Genomic DNA, 1880 nt, shown 5'->3' with positions numbered 1-1880 from the left:
GTTCCTTCATATACATAAATGTTTAAATCATCACGTGCCATTATTAACGTGCATAGTAACTCATAATAAAAGGACATAACCAAAATCCTAGATATTAGCCTTATAATCATATTAGTTTTAGGACATAATACTACAAGTTTAGAATCCTATTAGTATAATAACTTTCAGGCTGTCTAATTCATATAAAATTGAACAAGTAAATATCTTTAGTCATGTAATCCTATTACTTTATACTTCTTAAAAACTCCTATTACTAATTTCATTTGAAAATGTATTGTAATGTCCTATTACTAATTTAATTTGAGAATGTATTATATTGTCCAAATTTATTTAGAAAAAGGAGAGCACATATTATTATAAAAGCATAAATACAATATTAATATACCAAGATAGACCTAAATTATTAAACGGAAGAACTCATAGGAAGAGGACATAACTGCAATAACCTATTTTTTGGACTACAATACCTTCTATGCTAATTTTTAATATTTAAAATTTTAAAATTAATAAAATTTTGTCTATTAAATTCTTATTAAAAATATGTAGGAAGGTTTAATAAAATCAATTTCATAAGAATCCTCCGTATCGACAATATATTACCGCTCCATAATATCTAATACCAAGAAAAAATAAAAGTAATATCTGCATAAAGAGTTGAAATTGAGAAAGAAATACCCCCACGATAATACATTTTTATTTTATATTTGAACTATTTTCCCACTCAAATAATTTTTTTATCATTTTTTCATGTAATATTGAAAATACCCAATTATTAAACTACAACTAAGAAAATATTTAAGAATATGAATGTGTGAGAAAGAGAAAAAAATGGTTGGTAAAAGTCAATACCACTAATGATTCTACAAACATAAAGATAGAAGTGAAATGTCATGTCAATCTTTTACTCTTTGAAAATAAAATTTATGGTGGATAGAATTATAATTATAATTAAAATTAAATATTCAACACAAGATATGAATTAATAATAGGATATAAATCAACATAGAATGAATTATTCTTTATGTTAAAACTAAATAACTAAATCTTTTTAATTAAATATTTAGCAAGAGAATCCAATTCAATTATTTTTTTTAATTCATCATATGAGTAAAATCCTTATTCAAGGTAAAAAAAAATCTTAGGGTACATAAATTAATACCATATGCATGCACGAATATATTGTTATAGAGTTTGAGTAATAGAATAAAAGGAATTTAAACAGTATATTGCATAAAGAATATCATAAGTAGATCATTTATAAAGTAATATATATAAGAAAGAGAAGAAGATTAATTAATTATTGAGAAAGTATTAATTCAATGTATAAGCACTACCTTGACGCAATCTTTACATCCCTAAATCGTCACAACTTATTTCTTCATTGCGCAACTACTCATAATAAAAATTATATATTCAGAACCCAAATATTTAAAGCAAAACCTAAAAGTTTCTTAAAATAGAGCAAAAGACAAAAAGGCGTCTCCGATGGCAAAGCACCAAAAATCCATACCTTTCCAGAGAACTCATAGAAGTGTTTGCCATGCTAACCTCCATTCCTAAATTTGCTTTCGTTTGTTGGTAATGGGTGCCTTAATATATAAGCCAAATAAGCACAAAACATCAGAGGTTAATATATCAATTAATAGGCAATTATAGGGAAGAAAAGAGGCTTGAAACGGTAGAATAATAAGGTTTAAGAATTTGACTTTTGGAATTTTTAAACGGAATAGTTTAAAATAAAAGTGGGAAATCAAAGAGACTTAATCCATTATTGAGCTAATTTACTTAAATAAAAATAAGAGAAAAGGGCAAAAAAGGAAAAAAATGATAAATAGGATCCTTGGCCAAAGAGAGGTGCCAAGTCATTATATATATATATA

The sequence above is a fragment of the Nicotiana attenuata genome, chromosome 7 (genome assembly GCF_001879085.1).
Source record: "Nicotiana attenuata strain UT chromosome 7, NIATTr2, whole genome shotgun sequence".
Lineage (NCBI taxonomy): Eukaryota > Viridiplantae > Streptophyta > Magnoliopsida > Solanales > Solanaceae > Nicotiana > Nicotiana attenuata.
This window is presented reverse-complemented; position numbering follows the sequence as displayed.